The sequence below is a fragment of the Prenolepis imparis genome, unplaced genomic scaffold, assembly GCF_030444845.1.
Source record: "Prenolepis imparis isolate NDT839.2.m4 unplaced genomic scaffold, iyPreImpa1.0 SCAF_11, whole genome shotgun sequence".
NCBI lineage: Eukaryota > Metazoa > Arthropoda > Insecta > Hymenoptera > Formicidae > Prenolepis > Prenolepis imparis.
The window spans coordinates 14,478,813-14,501,503 of NW_028141169.1; the positions used below are offsets into that span (position 1 = coordinate 14,478,813).

The 22,691-nt window shown below is 40.6% G+C and overlaps 1 pseudogene; it reads left to right on the forward strand.

Annotated features, from left to right (window-relative positions):
- Positions 1 to 335: 335 nt before the first annotated feature.
- Positions 336 to 4,750, forward strand: LOC145942990 (zinc finger BED domain-containing protein 5-like; annotated as a pseudogene).
- The last annotated feature ends 17,941 nt before the right edge of the window (positions 4,751 to 22,691 follow it).

Here is a 22,691-nt window from a genome sequence, read left to right on the forward strand (position 1 = left end):
GAGGCGGGGTCGGGGGTGGCGGAGAGCATGCTCTACGGGTGCTGGGTGGAGGGTTCAGCACTCGTCCCAGCGTCCCGGGGACGGCCGCGTTCCTGCGGACCACCCGGACGTTTTCCGGGCTCGGGCCGCGAGACCGCGGCGGTGTTTTACATCCATGAGTGCTGGCTGGGAAGCTCGCCCTCATCCCAGTGTCCCATGGACGGCCTCCGGAGCCGCTCGGACGTAATCCGAGGTCGGGGTCCGGAGGCGGGTGTTTAGCATCTCCGGGTGCTGGTCGGAGGGCTTGCCCTCGTTTCAACGTCTCGGGGACGGCCACTCCCGGGCAGTGTGGCGATATGGGCCGGGTTTTTTGCGCATGCGCGGCCGAAACAACGACGTATCATGTTAGTTACCAAGTGGGCGCGAAAGTCTTGGCGGGCGGCGGGCCTAGTGACAGCTGATAGAGAGCAGTAAGGGTTAGTTAGGCAAGTCGATTAATTATAAATAATATTATTTATTATATATTTATTGCTGTAATAATATTAAAACGGATAACGTAGGATAAGGAGCAATTAAAAAACAGAGAATTAGGAAATTTCAAAAAGCATGGCTAGATGAAAATATTTTTAAAGGATGGTTGGCTCCTCATCTTGTAGAAAATAAAGCAATTTGTACTATATGTAATAAGACCATCAGGTGGTGCAAAACGGATTTAATTAAACATTCTGAAACACTTAAACATTTGGAAAATTCGAAAGAAATTAATTCTGAAAAACATAACGCGACTGAAAATACAAGCACATTAACGCATAAGGATAAAGTCAAACGCGCAGAAATAAAATTAGCTTATTTTTTTGCAGAGCATAACGTTGCTTTTCATACGGTGAATCATTTAATTCCGTTATTAAAAGATATTTATATAGATTCTGAAATTGCACAAGATGTTTCACTTGCTCGACATAAGTGCGCAAATATTATCACAAAAATTATTGCAAAACGCGAAATTGAAAATATTGTTCAAAACTTACGAAGTTGTAAATTTTCCATTTTAATTGATGAAAGCACAGATATTTCAGACACCAAAGTAATGTGCGTTCTTGTTCGATATGTGTCATCTTTAAATAAAAATGTAACGCAGTTATTAGAATTATTATCTTTAGATGCGACAGATTGCACCGCGAGTAAAATTTTTGAAAATTTTAAAAATCTTTTAAAAGAAAAAAAATTTCTATCAAAAATATTGTTGGAATGGCATGTGATAATGCATCAGTAATGACAGGACGCAATAACTCTTTTATGTCTCGTTTAAAATTACAAATACCAGAATTAATAACATTAAATTGCATTTGCCATTCTTCCGCCATTGTAGCCAGTAAAGCGTGTGAAAAATTGCCCTCATCTTGTGAAAATTTAATTAAAGGAGTTGCCACTTATATTTCGGGCAGTGCAAAAAGAAGTGCAATTTTAAAAGTTTAAGAATTTTTCAATGTAGAGAGAGATAAAATTTTAAAATTATTTAGTACTAGATGACTTGTGTTACACAATTGCGTTGTACGACTTCTCGACAACTGGGAAGTTCTAAAAATTATTTTATTTTAGCGACAGTAGAGGATAAAACGAAATCTGCGGAAACCATTTTAGCAATGTTAAATGATAATTCAATTAAAGCATATTTATTATTCTTAAAATATTCATTAAATATTTTTAAATAGTTTTAATGCTTTATTTCAGTCGCGTGATATTTTAATTCATAAATTATATTCAACTAGCCAGAAATTAATTCACCAGTTAGCTCAAAATTTCATAAATTTTAATGCTCTTAAAGATATTTCTACTTTAAATATAGACGATCAAAATAATATTCAACATATTGTAAATATATATCTTGGACCCGAATGTAATACATTATTAGAAACATTATCTTTGGAATGCGCGCAACAAATTAAATTAAAATGTCTAGATTTTTATATTACAGCAGTTCGAGAAATGCTAAAGCGTTTACCATATAAAGATAAATTATTTGAACAATTAACTTTTCTAGAACCGAAGATTGCTCTTTATGAAGAAGATAGACTTAAAATTAAAGATTTAACCTACATTGCTACGCAATTAGGACATATTGATATCACAAAGTTAGCTTTTGAATGGAGAATTTTGCCATCATGTTTTGATGATGAGCAGAAAACAGAATTAGCGTCTTTAAAAATAGATCTAATGTGGAAAAAAAATAGTAGAATTTAAAGATATTTCTGAGGAAAAGATGTTTCCAAATTTAGAATCTTTAATCGAAATAGTTCTTTCTTTTCCCAATTCGAATGCCGAGGCCGAACGAATTTTCTCAATAGTAACAGATATAAAAATAAAAAAAGGAACCGATTGTGTAATGATACTGTTTCCGCGATTTGTGTTATTCGGTCTCATTTTCAATCACAAAACATTAATTGTGTAAACTTTGAAGTAGACGCCAGGCATTTGGAACTGTATAACGCGCAAAATTTATATGAAGAACAATGCACACCTGATGGTTCTTAATCATTTTGTTTTTTTTTTCACTTTTAAATATTATTTTATTTTACTATTTTATTATTTCATTAATTTTATTATTTAATTATTTTATTTTGTAGAGTCACACATCTAGCCAATATTCTCTTAATGTATGTTAGTTATGTGTTTTTATCAACTTGTTTCTTTTCAGAGTTTAATTATTATTCTCTTTTCAGAGTCATAATATATCTTAATAACACACGTAAACTTGTGTACCTGTAACGTAAACTTGTGTACCTGTAAAAGTCAAAGCTTTGTGCATGTTTGAGATTGCATTAATAAAATAAATGTAGGAATATTCATTTCGAGACAATGCTAACGCTCTTATGTTTGTTATTCGAAAAAAAGCCAAAAGAAAGGGCAACCACAATCATAAACCAAATCGCACGCCTATTGTTTGCCGAACAAAACCGTTCAATAAATATAAACATGTGCGACAATCGCAAACCGTCGATCATCGATCGACGAGTAACGAAGCATGCGCAAACGCATGAAGCGGGCAGCCAACGACTAATGGTTCGATCGAATCAGAACCACGCGCATGTCAGAAACGCTTTTCTGACGTAACAACCCGCCGACAGCCAATTATGCGCGGCGCCCTCGGGTCACCTCGAAATCATTTGAAGTTATCCGAAACTATTGGATATGGAAAATAAGGGAGGTTTTTAAAAACAAAAATAAAAGCGGCCCGCCCGATCACTGCCGAGGTTTTTCGCTTGCTCGCTGACAGTCTCGTGCTAAAGGTACAGCCCTTTGTAAAACCGCTCAGAGAATTACCGCAAACGAAATAGAATTTCGTTCACGCATCGCACTCCGCTATCGTGAGTCTTAGCTCGCGTCATTCGCGCTTTTCAACATCTGAAACTGTAAATAGTGTAAATAGTGTGTTCTTTTCTTTATATAATAAACTGTGGTTGTCTTAAGAAACTGGACCTTTTTTTCCTTCTCGATTCTCGTGGCTCACTAACGCGAAAAGTTATCGCTCTCGCGAACAGTGCAATTTTATTTTTATAATTTTATTTCTAAATATATAATTATTATTCTATTTTTATTTCTATAATTATTTATTTTATTTAGATAATTATAATTTGTTATATAATTAAGTTTATAACATTAATTTGATTTTAATTATATTTATATTTAGAGTTTCATATATATATATATATATACAGGGTGTCCCATAATTCGCGAACCACCCGTCAGTTGCAGGTAGAGCATGTTGAACTGAATAGAAAAGTCCTCTACCATTTTGCGATTTTCGCAATAATTAATGAGATATAAATTAAAGAAGATCAGCCAATTCGCGTGACGACGGCGAGAAAAGACAGCCCAGTTTCATATCGTTACTAAGCATGCGGCGAAAAGAAACAATATAATGTTACATGGTTGCTAGGCGCGCGATGAAGCGGGGAGGAGCGCTTTACAAAAGACAGTAACTACATACGAGTAGCGCTAACTCTGGACCCCCGAGTGGGCTGTCTCTTCTCGCTGCACGCTTATCATCGCTCGAATTGGCTGATTTTCTTTAATTTATTTCTCATTAATTATTGAGAAAATCGCAAAATGGTAGAGGACTTTTTTACTCAGTTTAACCTACTCTACCTGCAACTGACGGGTGGTTCGCGAATTATGGGACACCCTGTATATATATTGTTACGTCCTCGAGACAGCTTGTGCGATATCTCGCAAAAGGGGTTCACTCGCACTCACTCACTCTCACTTGCGCCCGAAATAAATAGACTCGCGTAATGAAGCAAGGACCTTTAATAGGACGACCCAATACAATAAAGCGATGAAATATATTAGGAAATGCATACAATATGCGAAAATGTTCGTATGTCTCGGATGCGTCCGCACGATGCGACAGCTAGACCAAATCTAGTAATGGCGCCGGAAAACAACCGCACGCCGGTTGTCTATAAACAACCCTCCTAGCGATGATGCTCAGGGGATGATAGTAAAATGAAGGCGCTCAGGTGACTCAGAAAACCAGGGACGTAACATTGCCCCCCTTCTTCAAGATTGTCGTCCCGACAATCAGAAACAGAGGGCTCTCTAACGCTGTCCTAGAACTGTGCTCTGATGTCGACTCCAGGATTTCGCTATTCCGGATCCAATCGTTCATTTGCACACGTCGACTTTGGGTACCGACGAGTCTTCCTGCTCTACCCTGGACTGCTGTCACAGGTCACCGAGCGACTTCGCCATTCCGGTCCCAATCGACTAACAGCCAAACATCGACTCCAGGGCTCTGACGAACCATCCTGCCCTACCCTGGGCTGCTGCTTCAGGTTACCGAGCGATCCGCCATTTCGAACCCAATCGACTTCCGATGTTCCTTCTGCTGCGTCCTGATTTCCCTGTGACCTCGTAGAAAACTTCGGACAAGGGGGAGGGGGAAATACTCTCCGTGGACCCAACTCCCCGCAGGGCATCCCCGAGTCCCTGCCTCGGCATTTGCCCTACGACCCGGGAAAACCACGGATCAAAAACCGCGGGTGAGGCAGTCTTCTTAGAATGACACGAAGACGAAACTTCCCTCTTCCTGGAAGGCTTAGCTCGACGATCAGCTGGTCCGCCATTTCCAGGAAACTCTCCCCCAAGCAGAACCTTTCTTCAAATAGAAGGCTCTGGAAAAGAAAATGAAGATTACGCAGTAATTAATTCACCCCTATTTTAATCAATAAATTTTCCCTCCGAATTTCCTAACTGATAGACATTTTCCGGGCTCCAATCTATTCTAATAACACTAAGTCCTCTCAAGAAAAGGAGCTATTCTATCCGCATGTACAACCTTTTTCTTGTGCCTAGGAGTTTTCTGAATGCAATAAACTACATCGTTAAACTTTTTCACTATCGAATAAGGGCCCTCCCAATTGCTCTGCAATTTCTGAGCCCTCCCTTTACTTCTTCGGGGATTATACAACCAGACTCTCTCTTCCTCCTTAAAAAGAACTGTTCTAGCTTTCCGATCGTATCTTGCTTTCATCTGCGATGATTTCAAAACCATACTTTCCCTAACACAAGAATGGATCTCTTCTAATCTCTCTCTTAAATTTTCCTCAAAATTCCCCCCTGAAGGCAATCTTTCTTCATCAAATCGAGGACTTCCTTGCAACAAGTCTACAGGTAGCCTAAGTTCTCGAGCAAAGTATAATTCTGCAGGAGTCATTCTTGTGGTTTCATGCTTCGAAGATCTATAAACCAAGAGAAACATAGGAATCCATTCATCCCAATCTTTCTGATTTTCGGAAATATATTTTGCCAAATAATTAATAATCGTCTAAATGTTGACGTTTCACTTGGCCATCAGATTGGGGATGAAGAGCAGTAGTCCTTGTCTTTTTGATTCCAAGAAGTCGCATCAATTCTGTAAATAACTGAGACTCGAAATTCTTACCCTGATCTGTGTGAACTTCAATAGGCACTCCATGCCTGGAGATAAATTGATTCACAAAAACTTCAGCCACTGTTTTGGCTCTAATATTTTTCACAGGGAAAGCTTCTACCCACTTTGTAAAACAATCTACCATGACCAGCAGATATTTATTCCTTAACTTAGTCAACGGAAGAGGACTAAGGATATCCATTTGCACCCTGTCTAATGGAGCTTCGACATTGTATATTTGTAAAGGCGATTTTTCTTTTCCTGAAGGACCTTTCTTCGATACACAGATCTTGCAAGTTTTGCACCATTTCTCAACGTCCTGTTTGCAGCTCGCCCAAAAGAATCTTTTTCGGATCTTCTCTAGAGTTTTATCAACTCCAAAATGTCCTCCCGACGGAGAATCGTGTGTTTCCTGTAAAATTTTTTAAATCCGATCTTGGGGAACTATCAATTGAAGGAAACTAGTTCTTAGATTCGGGGCTTCCCATCTCTTATAGAGAACTCCATCTTTCAGGACCAGAGAATCCCAGTAAGACCAATAAATCTGAGCCGAAATATCTCTAACAGGAACTTCCGAATGTAATGGTCTTCTTCCTGTTTCCTTTCCTTGTATTATAAATGAAATGTTTGAATCTTTCCGTTGCGCTTCATGCCATTCTTCAAGATCTTCACCTACTAGTACAATACGAGCGACCATTTTCTCAGTTTCCTCTGCGTTCTTCTTTTCGATTTTAGTGCAATATTAACATCCGAAAGCCTCACACAATCGCCTCGATAGTCCATCGGCATTTTCGTGAGATTGTCCTTTTCGATGAATTATTTCGAACTCAAATTCTTGTAGTCTTTCCAGCCATCGAGCTAATTGTCCTTCTAGTTCCTTAAAAGACATTAACCACTTTAACGACACATGATCAGTACGAATCACAAACTTTCGACCTAAAAGATAATGGCGGAAGAATTTTAAAGAATCAACTATCGCTAATAATTCTCGACGAGTCACACAATAATTCCGCTCGGCCTTACTAAGTACCTTGCTAAAATAAGCAATGACTTTTTCTTTTCCCGATTGTGTTTGAGATAATACCGCATCGATATCTATATTAGAAGCGTCTGTATCTAAAATAAATTCATCTTCCCCCTTAGGAAAAGATAATACCGGAGAAGACGATAACATTAATTTCAATCTATCGAAAGCATTTTGGCATTCATTTCCCCAAACAAATTTAATTTGATTTTCCGTTAATATGTAAAGGGGTTTTGCCAAAGAAGAAAATCCCTTCACAATTTTCCGATAGTACGAACAGAACACGAGAAAACTTCGTAACTGTTTCTTCGTATGGGGGATCGGCCAATCTCTCACGGCAACAATTTTTTCCGGATCGGTAGTAACTCCCTCCTCAGAAATTATATGTCCCAAGTATTTAACATTGTTTCGGAAGAAAATGCATTTTTTGGGATTGATTTTCAAATTAGCTTCCTTTAACCGTGAAAATACTATATTTAAATTTTCAAACATTTCTTCAAAACTTTTTCCAAAAATAATTACGTCATCTAAATATACTAAACATCTTTTTGATAATAAACCGTGCAAAACTTTTTCCATAAGTCGTTCAAATGTAGCGGGAGTGTTACATAAACCGAAAGGCATTATGGTGAATTGCCAAAGACCCCTGCCGATTGAGAAAGCCGTCTTTTCTTTGTCCTCTGGTTGGACTTTTAATTGCCAGTAACCACTTTTTAAATCAAGCGTAGAAAACCAAGAGTTACCTGAGAGTTGATCTAAAATATCGTCAATTCTGGGAAGAGGGTACGAATCCTTTACCGTCACGTTATTCAATTTTCGGTATTCCACACAAAATCTCAAACTGCCGTCCTTTTTCCTCACCATAACGGCTGGAGAAATCCAGGAACTTTGTGATTCCTCTATGACTCCTTGTACCTTCATATCCTCAATAATTCCATCTACCTCCTTTCTCATGTGTATAGGAATTCGACGAGGTATCTGCTTTATGGGGAGAGAGTCTTTCACATTGATTACATATTCTACGATATTACAATTGCCAGCCACAATATTTTCCGAAAATACATCGCGAAAATCATTCAAAAAGTCAGCAAAAATTTCTTTTTGTGTATTTTTCAAATTAATAGAATTATTTTGGAAAAATTCTTTCAAGATAGTTGGAACTTTAGAAAAATCTTCAATCCGAGAACAATTATAAATTTTATCTTTATTTTACTCTGATTCATTAAATTTGCAATCAAAAATATTTTCATATTCTTTCCGCGCGTCATTCTCGTTATTCATATTCTCTCCATTTTCATATTCTTTCCGCGCGTCGTTCCTCTCCGCCTTTTGATAATTTGCGCTGTCAAAATTTTTGTTAAATTTTCCGAAATTTTCTCTTCTTTCAAAATTTCCCCTTGGATAATTTTTACTGTTTTCGCTCTCGACAGCCAAATTTAAAGAGGTTATTCCCTCTAATTGGAGAGTTCTCCTCAAGAAATTATCCGAGAGAGCCGAAATAAATTGCGCGCACGCAATTTTATCTCTTACACGTAGGGACATTCCGGATAAGCCAACTGCGAGAGTCTTTATAATTCGGCACCGAAAGAAGCTAAATCTTCCCCGAATTTTTGTTTTCGATTTGTAAATAGTGAATAATAGTTTTGCGTGAGATTTCCTTCCCCGAAAAGAAGTTCTAATTTTGATTTCGTTACGTCCAGACTCAAGGAAGGAAGAGTCGAAAGGAAGGACGTAACTAAATTTATTTTGGAACGACGGCAGACTATCCGTCTGTTCGACCCGAACGAAAGTCTGGGCCCAAATAGGTCAACGACCGCAAGGGTCGCTCTTACTCTATTTAAAGGGCCGTTCGCTCGATGGTCCCTTTTCGGCAAGAGAATTTAATCTCTTTTACGCAGGATGGGACCTTGTGCGATCTTGGTTTACGGGAATGAGTGGGAACGGGCTTGTTAATAAATGAAAATCATTTGTGTTGAAATTTATAAATTTATTCTTAATATAGAGACGAAAGAGATTATATACATAATAATACAATCGACGGACTTAGTTGCTAATGAAAGTGTGAGTGTATGGGTATGGGTCGCGGGTGATACATTAGTACGGAGGGCGTCAATCGAGACAGAAAGGGGAAAGAGTTATTGTTTAAATTTTAGGGTCCCGATTGGTGGTTACAATAATTTAAACGATAATAGATATATAAAAATTGTGTCTATGTGTGTGCGTGTGAGTAAGAATGCCAGTTTATGAGAGTTCGGTAATTTTGGCAGTGGAGGGGGGATAAGTTCGTAGGAGAAGGTGTGCAGGGACGGCTAAAGGACATCTGCGCCCGGAAACATACCAGGGGATGATGTTATTCCTATCAGTGGTCTCTAAAAATTCTCGTAAGGCCTCGTGGTCTACGGGGCCTGGACCAATTGTGAAAGCTCACTCAGGGACTTCTCGTATCCCTGGGAGCTGATTTATCAACCAAGCTCTAAATTGCTCGTATGAGAGCTTGGCAGGCGATTCTGATTCTTCGGAATCGTCGTCGCCGATATCTATTACTTCGAACTCCTCCGGATGTTCCCTATTTACAGAGGACGTTGGGGATGAGGGAGGAGAATCCTCGAGGATGATTGTTGAGGGAGCCGGAGACGGAGATCTAGGTGGATCAGGGCGTTCGGGAGAAGCAGGGGGAAGAAAGGGAGAAGGGCTCCGCGGAGAATCGGCGTCCTCAGAGGAAACAGAGGAGTGAGGGGAAGGGGCCCGCTGAGGTATAGCGGGTTCGGGAGAAAGAGGAGAAGGAGTTCGCAGGGAATCGAAAAGTTCTGCAGAAGCAGAGGTAGCGGGAGACGGTATCAGCGGGGTTTCTGTACGTTCGGGTGAGGAAATAGGAGAGACCGTAGGGTGATATGTATTAGTTGTCTCTGTGTGAATCAGTGTGTTAATTTTATTTAAGGAGCCGAAGGTTTCGCCCGCAGCCAGACTCCGTGCCAACGCTTTCCTTAACCGCCTATTACGCCGGTTTCGCGCCAATTTAGCAACGGTTCGCGAGGGTCGTCTCCTTGGATTTTTCACTACGAGAGCGAACAATAAAATAACCGGACAAGAAGAGTTCTTACCGAAAAATAACTCTGGGAGTTCTTGTAAGAGAAAAAAAGGGATATATATATATATTTATTTTTATATAATTTTGATATTTTAATTATTTAATAATTTAGTTAGTTATTTTATTACTTATTTGTTCGTTCAAGAGAGAGAGAGAGAGAGAGAGAGAGAGAGAGAGAGAGAGAGAGAGAGAGAGAGAGAGAGAGAGAGAGAGAGAGAGAGAGAATAAATCACGGATTGCTCCGCTATCGCGGGAAATTCAGAGTGATTTCGAGAGAGAGAGAGAGAAGATGGAAGAAATCACGGATTGCTCCGCTATCACGGGAAATCCGGAGTGATTTCAAAAGATAAGGGGATGATAGAAATCACGGATTGCTCCGCTATTGCGGGAAATCCAGAGTGATTTCGAGAGAGAGAGAGAAGATGGAAGAAATCACGGATTGCTCCGCTATCGCGGAAAATCCGAAGTGATTTCAAAAGATAAGGGGATGATAGAAATCACGGATTGCTCCGTTATTGCGGGAAATCCAGAGTGATTTCGAGAGAGAGAGAAGATGGAAGAAATCACGGATTGCTCCGCTATCGCGGGAAATCCGGAGTGATTTCAAAAGATAAGGGGATGATAGAAATCACGGATTGCTCCGCTATCGCGGGAAATCCAGAGTGATTTCAAGAGAGAGAGAAGATGGAAGAAATCACGGATTGCTCCGCTGTCGCGGGAAATCCGGAGTGATTTCAAAAGATAAGGGGATGATAGAAATCACGGATTGCTCCGCTATCGCGGGAAATCCAGAGTGATTTCAAGAGAGTGAGAGAGAGAGGGGGGTAAGGATGGAGGGAGAAAGGACAGTTTTTCAGAGTTAGAATTAAACAAGGATAATAAATTAATAAATCAAAAAGGAAAACAATTATAATTTAATTGAAGTCCCAGAATTATTTTTAAGTATAAGGGTGGAGATGTAGCACGCTTGATAAACTTACTACTTATGGAGTGCGCAAGTAGGTGTTAACTATTCCGATTATCCCAGGTGTGAATCTGGCTAAGGACTCCTCCGTGAGGATGGTGTTCCACTCACGGTTGTTCACTCGCGAAAATTGTCGTAATCGGTGAGCACTGAGCACACGATGATCTCACAAGTGTCACTGCGAATGCTCACGAGTTCGAGATTCGAACAATTTACGGACTCGAAGGATGGCGGTATAACTTTTCGCGAATGATCCGCGTGCGTAGGTTTGAGAAAAAGATTGAGATTCTCTGAGAGATGTCGCGGGTATACAGGGTGTAACTAAACAAACGTATACGAAGCACACCATCAGATGCAGGACAACAAACTAAATCGAAAAGTCCTGAGCCATTTTTTTATCTGAGCTTTATTTTTTACACTATAAATTGTTAAAGTTTGCCAATCAGCGCGTGGCTACAACGGAAGGCAGCGTAGGCGCCGCCTACTGGGTGGGGAGCGCGAGATCGGAGAGTAGCGAGACAAAGTGGGGCGAAGCGAATGTAGCATGTCTCTGCTCTTTTTTGTACGTTTTGCGTAGCTCTTAAAATTTGAATATTCTCGATACTCTCGGCAGCGTCGAATATTTAATTTTTCCATCTCGTTAGCTGTCTCCATATTTGTGTTTAGAAATACTTTTTCTTTGAAGAGAAAGGTCACATGAGTTGTAGTCCGGAGATCGAGCAGGCCACGGGAGTACTGAATCCTTCCCATCCTTGAGGAAAATTTTTATCGAAGTAATGGCGGATGATACTTTTGAATAAGATTCATTGAAATTAATATTAAAAGTGGTTCCGATAATTGGACTTAAATATTAAATTTATTTTAAGCGCAAAGTATGTTTTTATTTTTAACATATTTAACAAAAAAACTTTCTTGATGTATGAAAACATTATAATACATATGTATGTAGTAATGACTACTTTTATTAAGATTTTTAGTCTTGATGTGTGAACATGATATAAAAATTAAGTCCTGAGAGTAGAATACAGTATTGAAACTGAGATAGCGATCTTCACAATTTCGATAGATTCTATTAAACTACGCAATAAAATAATAATAGTTATAAACATTTTTATAATAATAAAATAAAAATAAATAATAATATAAATATAATAATAATAAAATAAGAGTAAAAATATATTATACATATTAAAAATAAATTTTTATAATAAAAATAATTCTTACGTGCAGAATGGGCAAGTGCGTCATCGTGCATGAATATCGTAGCTCATCTATTTAATGTTACCTCTTCTAAATTATTATCTGCCGGAACTAACAAATCTGGCAGATTATTTTGTAAGAAATCGAGACTACTTTTAAGAGTTCAAGCGTGATAATATTAAAAGTTCGATCTAAGTCCTGTCAATAAGTTTATATCAATAGGAAAAATAATTCAATAGGAACAATACTAGTAATAAAAGTAAACAGTAATATAACGATTACACATTATTTTTCTAGAAAGAAAATGTTTATTGCATTGATTAAATAAAAAAATAATTCAAATCGATAGACAGACAAAAGATAATAAAAAAAAGTTACATTAAAGAAATGATTAAAAAGTAAACAATAAAAATAGTTTCAATTTAATTAATTTAAATTACAATTAAATTTTAATTTTATTTCAGTTTAAAATACCTACTTACGATTTGATTTCTCGGCAATCCATACCAAATATTTACGGAATTCGATGTTGAAAAGATATCTCTCGAGTAAGAAATAGATTTCCAAATGGCTGCAGTAATGATAATGATAAGAGAATGTGGATATTAAACATTCCTAAAATGTTTCTTGTAAATGTACATTTATCGACATACAAAATCCGACTTCTATAATTTGGTTTTTACTAGATTTAAATAATACTCAGCGAAAATCACGCGAGGCTGATAATATCGTGAAACTAAATGTTGTACTTTTGTATAATAATACGAATGCTGCTCATTTTCTTTAAGCATTCAGTAAACATTCATATACGATATACTAAACTGACGAGCAATAGATCTTGCCATGTATTTAATGTGGGATTATTGCGAAAGACAATTATAATAGCATCTTCCATCACAAGCTTGTGTACCTCCATCTCTATTATTCGGTAAAACGCTACCAGTTTCTCGTAGTCGTCGAACAGCACCAACTATTACGTTCAAATTTGGATGATGTCAATTCGGATATAAATTAACATTTTCTACTGCAGAGAGAGAGAGAGAGAGAGAGAGAGAGAGAGAGAGAGAGAGAGAGAGAGAGAGAGAGAGAGAGAGAGAGAGAGAGAGAGCGCAGGTGCAGCCTGTTCTCCACTTGTAAAATATAAACGAATCATATCGCAATAATTTTATGTATAATAAACGAGCATGAGATTATTAAATAGTCTTATAAAGGCGTAACAACGAATAGTTGAAATGTTAAAAAAAAAGATCAGCTTTATATTTTTTCTTTCTTTAATATTTTTATTATTTATAAAGAATTTTCGCTAGTGCTTTGTTTTCATACGTATGTATGTATGTTCATCTTTATGTATTGTATGTATGAAAACAAAGCACAAGCGCGAAGGTTCTTATAAACAAAATCTTCTGATCTTTTATAAGTGACAGACCATTTAATAATCCTCATCATGCCCGTTTATTACGCACAAGATTATTACGAAATGATTCGTTTGTATTTTATAAACGGAGAACAGGCTGCACCTGCCGCAGTGCAATATGCTAATTTATACCCGAATCGACATCATCCAAGTCCAAATGTAATAGCTGGTGCTGTTCGACGACTACGAGAAACTGGCAATGTTTTACTGAATAATAGAAACGGAGGTCGTCCACGTCAAATACGCAATCTTGTGATGGAAGATGCTGTTATGGCTGTCTTTCGCAATGATCCAACATTAAGTACAAAATCTGTTGCTCGTCAGTTTGATATATCGCATATGAGTGTTTATAGAGTGCTTAAAGAAAATGAGCAGCACCCGTATCACTATACAAAAGTACAACATTTACTTCCACGAGATTATCCATTTCGTGTGAATTTTGCTGAATATTATATCAAATGAATTTGAGACCTAATTACGGAAGTCGGATTTTGTATACTGATGAATGTACATTTACGAGAAACGGAATGTTTAATACCCACAATTATCATTACTGGAGCCATGGAAATCCATTTCTCACTAGGTCAAGTTCTTTTCAATACCGATATTCCGTAAATGTTTGGTGTGGATTGCTGGGAGATCAAATCGTAAGTATTTTAATATAATAATTTAATTAAAATTTAAATTAATTGAATTAAAACTATTTTTATTCAGTCCTTTTTAATTTTTTTTTTCAATGGAACTTATTTTTTAATATCTCTCTTAAGGCCGGTTATTCAATAATAGTTTAAAATTATATCGAAGTTGAAACTATGTGCACATGCGTTCTGCGCAAAGTTTAAACTTCGATCTAACAATAAGTTTAAACTATTATTGAAAAACTGGCCCTTAATGTCTCTCTCGATTTGACATATCTTTTTTATTTATAATCAATACAATAAACATTTTCTTTATAGAATTCTAATTTGTAATCGTTAATTATACTACTGTTTTGTTACTAATATTGTTCCTATTATTAATATAACTTTATTAATTAAGCTTAGATTAATTTAGCTAGATTGGACCTTTTATACTACCAGAACGTTTATATGCTCAAGAATATCTCAATTTCTTGCGAAATGATCTGCCACATTTATTAATTCCGGCAGAGAATAATTTGGAAGATGTAGCATTAAATAGACGAGCTATGATATTCATGCATGATGGCGCACCTGCCCATTCTGCACGTAAGAAATTTTTACTATAAAAATGTTTATTGCATACAGTTTAGAAAAATCTCCAAAATTAGTTAAGATTGCTATCTCAGATTCAATATTATAGTCTACCCTTAAAGGTTAATTTTTATATCGTGCTTCATCAACACTAAAAATTTTAATAATAGTATTTATTACATACATGTGTATTGTGTATAATTTGTTTTCATAAAGAAAGTTTTATAAAATATATTAAAAGTAAAAACATACACTTTGCACTTAGAAGTTAGCATTTAAGTCTAATTATCTATTGAATCACTTTTAGTATTAATATCAATGAATCTTATTCAAAGGTATCGTCCGCCGTTATCTTAATGAAAATTTTTCACAAGGATGGTTTGGAAAAGGTTCAATAACTCCGTGGCCTGCTCGATCTCCGGACTTCAACCCATGTGCTTTTTATCTTTGGGGAGCGATTAAAGAAAAAGTGTTTTTAAATAATAACATCGAAACCGCAGACGAAATGGAAGAATATTCCACACTGTTCAAAGAATTGAAAATCATCATATACAAAAAGCTACGCAAGACGTACAAAAAAGAGCTGAAATATGTATCAAAGTGGGAGGAACTTATTTCAAACAATTTCTTTAATTTTAGTTAAATAATTATTTTGTTAACACATAAGAATTATTTTTATTATGAAAATATTTATTTTTATTATAAATTTATTTTTTATTATAAATTTTTATTTATTATAAATTAAATATTTATTTTTAAATCTTTATTTTTATTTTATTATTATATTTATATTATTATTTACTTTTTATTTTATTATTATAAATATGTTTAATTTTATTATAATTTATATTATTATTTATTTTTATTTTATTATTATAAAAATGTTTATAATTATTATTTTATTGCGTAGTTGAATAGAATCTATCGAAATTGTGAAGATCGCTATCTCAGTTTCAATACTGTATTCTACTCTCAGGGCTTAATTTTTATATCATGTTCACACATCAAGACTAAAAATCTTAATAAAAGTAGTCATTACTACATACATATGTATTATAATGTTTTCATACATCAAGAAAGTTTTTTTTTTGTTAAATATGTTAAAAATAAAAACATACTTTGCGCTTAAAATGAATTTAATATTTAAGTCCAATTATCGGAACCACTTTTAATATTAATTTCAATGAATCTTATTCAAAAGTATCATCCGCCATTACTTCGATAAAAATTTTCCTCAAGGATGGGAAGGATTCAGTACTAGTCCGTGGCCTGCTCGATCTCCGGACTACAACTCATGTGACCTTTCTCTTCAAAGAAAAAGTATTTCTAAACACAAATATGGAGACAGCTAACGAGATGGAAAAATTAAATATTCCACACTGCCAAGAGTATCGAGAATAATCAAATTTTAAGAGCTACGCAAAACGTACAAAAAAGAGCAGAGACATGCTACATTCGCTTCGCCCCACTTTGTCTCGCTACTCTCCGATCTCGCGCTCCCCACCCAGTAGGCGGCGCCTACGCTGCCTTCCGTTGTAGCCACGCGCTGATTGGCAAACTTTAACAATTTATAGCGTAAAAAATAAAGCTCAGATAAAAAAATGGCTCAGGACTTTTCGATTTAGTTTGTTGTCCTGCACCTGATGTGCTTCGTATACGTTTGTTTAGTTACACCCTGTATATACCTTCTTGCTCCTCCTTCCCGTTAGTTTGTTAATATTTCCTGACGAATAGGGAATTTTTCAATGACGCCCTTTCAGTCCCGGAGGCGTCTCTTGACTTTAAAAGTTTACCGGGATTGGTCAGGGGTTTTGTTTAAGGCCCTAGGTTTTGACCAATGGAGAATTTGTTGAGGTTTATATTTTTATTATCCTCTCGAGATTATCTCGGTGATCTGTCAGGCGGCATTTGTTTGGATTCGGTTATCGTTGTTAGTCTGGTAAAATTTTATTCGTTTTCAAGTGGAAGTTTTCTTCTAAATTTTTATTGATTTTCAAGTGGAGATTTCCTTCTAAAAAGTTTTTATTGATTTTCAAGTGAAGATTTCCTTCTAAAAAGTTTTTATTATTTTTTAAGTAAAATTTTGCTTTAAAAGAAAGATTTTTATTGCTTTTCAAACGCGAGTTGTCAACTAGTCAAAGCGAGAATTTCAGACACCGCGAGTTGCATCTGGTATGTATCTCTCCTTTTTTTATTTTTATTTTTACGATTAACCGTCTCCGGTCAGCTGCTTCGCCTGCCAGATCATAATCTTATTCCCACGCCTGTGATTTTTCAATCATCGCCTTGCATTCTTTGAAAGAAAAGAATCGTGGAGTCCACAGGACGTAACAATTTTAATTCGGCAAAATTAAGGTTATCGAAATTTTCTATATTTTCCAAAACGGTTCGCGCTTTTCCCCTAAGACTCGCAGTCAAAACAACGGTTTTCGTTGATTCATCCCAATTATTCACGCGCGCGATCAAAAGAAATTGCGAGAGGAACTCCCGCAGCGGAACTTTTCCGTCAAAGGTATCGGGCTTCAATTTGAAGCCCATTCTCGCACGAAAATCATTACTCGGTACATCCCCGCAAGCTCTGTTATTGGAAGGACTTAGCTGTATTTCCTCCCGCGAAGCAATTCTCTGCTCCAGCCGACGCAGTTCCTCGTTGCGCTGCTGCAATACAGCTTCGAAGCGTATCTGCTGTTGATGTCGCTTCTCTTGCAGCTGCCAAATCTCCTCCATCGCAGTCTGCAGAAGGTCTCTTTGCGTCGACGTCTCTTCCGTCGGCTCCTCGCTGATAGTCACTCGAGACGGAGTTTGCGATCGAGTTACCCTCGGCAAATGTTGTATCGTCATTCTCGTAATCCTTCGTAGCTCGTTGTTCGTTGAATCCCGGACGAGCCCCCAAAATGTTACGTCCTCGAGACGGCTTTTGCGATATCTCGCAAAAGGGGTTCACTCGCACTCACTCACTCTCACTTGCGCCCGAAATAAATAGACTCGCGTAATGAAGCAAGGACCTTTAATAGGACGACCCAATACAATAAAGCGATGAAATATATTAGGAAATGCATACAATATGCGAAAATGTTCGTATGGTCTCGGATGCGTCCGCACGATGCGACAGCTAGACCAAATCTAGTAATGGCGCCGGAAAACAACCGTACGCCGGTTGTCTATAAATAACCCTCCTAGCGATGATGCTCAGGGGATGATAGTAAAATGAAGGCGCTCAGGTGACTCAGAAAACCAGGGACGTGACAATATACATATATATGTTATAAAATCCATTTAAAACATTATTTTATTTTTAGTTTACTATAAGATATAGTTTATTATAAAATATAGTTCATTAAAAATTTATTATCCAATGTTTCTTTATTATTCTAGTACATTAATACTTTTTGTTTATTAATTTTGATTAATTTTTTGTTTATGAATACTGGTAAGGTTTTTGGCAGTTTTCCTTACCCTTGCAACAAATGTTGGTATTCTTTAACATTTTTCTGCCAAATAAAATATTTTATTTTGAGTTATATTAAAAGAGTTTTATTTTAGCCCTTTCCCCTTTTCAGCTTTTCCTTATTTTATTCTACAATAACAAAGATGTGCTGGTCGCAATGGCGTGTAGGGCAGGGCCGGGGAGCGGCGACCCTGTCCGAAGCGTCCATGGCCCCCCGAGTGGCGTCGCTTGTCACGGTGTCCGAGAGGTCGGAGGCTCGAAACCCCCGAAAACCCACGGGAGCGTCAAAACTCCCGTGGGCCAGTAAGGGGCTGGAGGCCTGCGCCGGGGATGTTCCATCCCCCCGGCCAGTGCCATACGCCTCCCCCCGGGGGAACTTGGGGCCCGGTCGGTGGGGCGTTGCTGGTCATGTTTCGGGACGCCTCCCGGCCGGTGAGGGTATACCCAGGTGGCGGAGCCGTGGCGGGTCGTGGGATACTTTCTTATGAAATGTCTAACAATCTCAATTCCAAATACATAACTAAAAGGGAGGAGGAAGATATGGTAGTGGGAACTTCCAAATCTTCTAACGTGTCACCAATACACGTTATTGAAGAGCAGGCCAGTGGAGGCGTATCCACAGGGGCGCGCGCGCGGGAATGTCACGCCATAGTAAAGGTGGAGAGGTTAGATCACCATAAAGTGGTGTTAAAAAAAACAGGACCGAGGTACAAGACAATGGCAGTGCAGGATCCTGCAATTGCAATTGCCGGACCGTCCGGAGAACCGGTTCCAGGACCATCTCAGGAACCGGCCCTGGCAAGAGAGGAAGAACCTCTAGCGGATGTGGAGGGAAATACCGAATCTTTAGATTCGGGGGCAGAGGAAATTCTCTGTCCCTCCAAGAAGAGGAAGAAAGGAAGGGGACACCCGGAAACAACGTACCAGTACAGACTGGCTGAGAAGAAAAGGGCGGGGCGAGCATTACGAGAGGCGGAGGAGGATGAAAGGGCCGTTCTAGATCCTACAATGACCCTGGAGAACTCCAAAGCCTTCCAAAGAACGCAAACATTGGCATTGGAGTATACGGACGATCTCAGGATCGCTACGAACCTCGACATCGCAGGAGAGGGTCTGAAGCATACCCGGACGCTGATGAAGGCTGTCATGAGGTCGAAGAAGGGGCTGAAGGGCACGATCCAAACAGAAATCAAGGAGGCCGCCAGCTACTTGCAGGCGGCCGTAACGGTATTCAGCGAGAGGGTCGCAGCTAGAGACATTGGAAAGGAGGACGGATCGGCTGAGTAGCTACGAAAGCTGGTCCGTGCCTTGAAGGTGGAGAACTCAAAGCTCCACCTTAAGGCCAAGAGAGTGAGGATCGAATTTAAGGAATTGGAACAGAAGAGGATGAACACTCTGCCTGATACGCCTGCGCGAGTGGAAATGCAGGCTCCACGGAAAGCCTCAGACACAGGGAAAGCCTCACCGCTCCACTTGAATGAGGCGACCCCGATGGAAATCGAAGCAGAGGAGAGAGAGGTCCTCCCACCAACGCCGATGAGGCCCCCAATAAAGGGGATCCCAGCAAAGGCAATGGGAGAATACTACCCTCCCGGGATTCAGAAGGAGGAGGAGAAAAAATCTACGATGACCTCTCATCCCAGATCCAACGTCTACTTAAGGAGAGAAAGGACTTCACAGGGGCAAGAAACCCCCTACAAGAGCCCTCCCGCTCAGTAAACAGGAAGTCCCTCCTCCTTCAATCTCGGTACTCAACCCCGCCGAGACACAAGGGCCGGCCAACCGCCCTGAACCACGTAAAGAGATGCAGGTGGAGGCCGGCAACCAAGTGGCAAAGACGGGGACCGAGAAGGACAAGAAGAGCAAAGGGAATAAGGGGAAGAAGGACGCTGCTGCTACGGAAGCACCGAAGCCACAGCGTCCGAGGGAAGACCTCCTCAAGGGGAAAAGATACCCGCCCCAGCGCCTGGCAGCAACATGACCAGCGTCCCTCCCCGACCGGCGGAAGTCCAGGGGACTACCTGGGCCAAGGTGGCCGGGAGACGGGAGAAGAGTGCTGCAAAGAAAGAGGGGAAACCACAGTTATCCCCCAAGGCCAGGCAAGGGAAACAGGCCGCCTCGTCCTCCCCCCTATCGAGAAGAGGGCTAAAGGCGTTGAGGAGAGGAAGAAGCCTAACGAGGGCAACTTAGGGAAGAAGAGGGCGATGCGGTCAGCAGCGGTCACCCTCACGTGCCCACCTGGTGGGTACAAGGAGGCGATCCTCAAGGCCAGGGACAAAATCAACCTGGCAGATTTCGGCATCCCCCGGGTGATGGCCCATAAAGGGGTGACGGGATCTATGGTGTATGATATCACCAGGGAAAATAGGGGGGGAAAGGCGGATCAATTTGCCGCCCGCCTTAGAGAGGCACTCGCAGACGTAATGAGGGTCAAGGTGGCCCGGCCGGTAAAGACGGCTGAGCTGCGTCTGCGGGGCCTCAACGAGCCAACATCGGAGGAAGAAGTCCGCAGCAAGATGGCTGAGTTGGGCGGATGCGGGCCCGACGAGGTTAAAGTTGGGCCCATCCGATTCTCTGCCAAAGCAATGGGCACAGTGTGGGTGAGGTGCCCACTTGCAGCGGCACAGAGGATACTTGCCAAGGGCAAGGTACAGTTTGGATGGCTGCAAGCGGGAGTGCAACTCCTTAAGGAAAGACCCCTCCAATGCTATAAATGCATGGGGAGGGGTCACGTGCAAGGAAGCTGCACAAGCAGCAAAGACAGGAGGAACGCCTGTTACAACTGTGGTGAGTAGGGGCATCTAGCAAGAGACTGCAAGAGCCCCTCCAAATGTGCCCTATGCGCAGAGGCGAAGAAACCCGCTGCGCACATGATGGGAAGCGCTTATAGCTCCCCTCCTAAGAATAAGGGCCAAAGGAAGAATGGAGGAAGCCAAACGGCCTCAGAAAGTAATGAGAAGAGTTCGAAAGAGGGGCATGGGGGAGAGGCCCTTTTATCAGAGAATAAGAAGAGGGCCTCCGAACCAGCACAGAGCCGTCGCCCCAAGAGAACGCCGGCAACGGCTGGAAAGGAGGCACCTCCGATGAAGAAAGTCAGCCCAAAAACGGGCAAAAAGGAGGAGCCTGAAAAGGCCCACGAGCCGATGGATGTGGTCCAGGAGGAGGCTGACGGAAAGAACTAAGCATGACCGTCAGCCTCCTTCAAGCGAACTTGAACCACGCCCGCCGAGCACAGGATCTATTTGTACAGACCCTTATGCAAGGCGGGTGTGGTTTGGGGCTGGCCGCGGAACCCTATCGAGTCCCAGAGGGACGCCCATGTTGGGCTACTAATGATGAGGGTTCCGTGGCTGCCTTGGAGGAAGGAGATCAACTCCCCTCCCTGCAGAAAATTAGATGCAGAGTGGGGATATGTTGCGGTTGAATGGGGGCCCATCTGGATAGTGGGATGCTATATCTCCCCCAACATTAGCTCTGCCCAATTTGAGCATGTGCTGGACGGTGTGACAAGCTTCGTAAGAACACAGCTGCACCGTCCGGTAATCGTGGTCGGAGACTTCAACGCCAAATCGGCGGCTTGTGGTTCCCGGGACGCGGACAGAAGGGGCAGGGTTATGGAGATGTGGGCATCGGCCTAAGTTTAGTTAACACAGGCACGAGGAGCACCCTTATCCGGCCGCAGGGGGAATTCATTGTGGATATCACATGGGCGAATCCCCCTGCGATGAGCAGGATTAGTGGATGGCGGGTGACGGACCAAGAGACTTTGTTAGATCATCTGTGTATTGAGATGAAAGTGGACGTCACCCGTCACGGGGTGCTCCGTTATGCTCACAAGGAAGGAGATAAACCCTCGAAGAGATGGGCTCTCAGGAAAATGGATGCGGACAGACTGATGGCTGCAGTCGCCTCCGCGACCTGACCTGGCACAGAGATGCCAGAAGACATACAGAGCTGGGTCGACTGGCTCGGGGACGTCATGACCAGAGCGTGTGACGCAGCAATGCCCCGAGCCAAATTCAGGCCGTGCCGTGCGGCATACTGGTGGTGTGATGAAATTGCCGAACAGAGACGGATCACCACCAGGGTCAGACGCCGATTTACGCGGGCAAGACGGCGCTGCCTGGAGGAGGCGACAACTGAAGCGTACGCGGATTACAGGTATGAGCGTAATGCCCTCAGTGCGGCCATCAGAGTGACCAAGGCTAGAGCGTGGGATGAACATCTTCTCACGCTCAATTCGGACCCGTGGGGGCGCCCTTATAAGTCAGTTATGAACAAACTAAGAAATTGGGCGTCCCCCGCGACGGAATCCCACCTCGACTCGAGCCCCAGGAATTAGAAAATACTCTAGACAAGATCTTCCCCGCTGGAATCCCCCATCAACCGGGGGAACCGGCGGAATGGAGAGACAACTTGAAGATCTCGAGG